Here is a 622-nt window from a genome sequence, read left to right as displayed (position 1 = left end):
CAGCGCAGCGTCGGAAGTCAGCAGGTGGGGAGGGGGCCGTTGGCCGAGGCCCCTTGCCGGGGATCCCGTGGGTGTTCCGGGGCCACAGCCGTGCCGTGCCGTGCCGATGGGTTTGCCTCCTCATGAAGCGCTGCACACTTGGCCTGGGGCTTCCTGACACCTGTCCCCTGTGGGTAGCCGAGGGGCATGGGGTCTCGGAGGTCCTCGGCACCAGCTCAGCCCCGGGCGTGCCCAGCATGGACCTGCCTGGGCCAGTGGGCTGTGCTCCCTCTGGGGCCAGGAGCTCCTCCCTCTCGGCAGTGCCACCCGGGCCTCTATGCCTGTCCCCGCTGTCTGTTCTGGTCAGCCCAGGTCTCTCCCACAATGCCCAGCCGGCCCTGGGTCCTGTGCCCCGGCCCGTGTGCCCTCTCCACCCCTGGTCTGACTGGCCAGCCTTCTGAGGAGTGTCGTCCACGCCGGCTGCTCTGGGCCTGCAGCCGTCCCCGCAGCTCGCTTGGGCAGGCTCTTGCCCGTGCAGTTCCTTGTCCTCATGGGACTGGACCCCATCTTCCCTGAACTCCACGCTCCGTGCCCTTGGGCTGGCTTATCTCAGCCTGGCTCTTCCCATCACCTCCCCCGCACC

This window comes from Oryctolagus cuniculus, chromosome 19, assembly GCF_964237555.1.
Source record: "Oryctolagus cuniculus chromosome 19, mOryCun1.1, whole genome shotgun sequence".
Taxonomy (NCBI): Eukaryota; Metazoa; Chordata; class Mammalia; order Lagomorpha; family Leporidae; genus Oryctolagus; species Oryctolagus cuniculus.
This window is presented reverse-complemented; position numbering follows the sequence as displayed.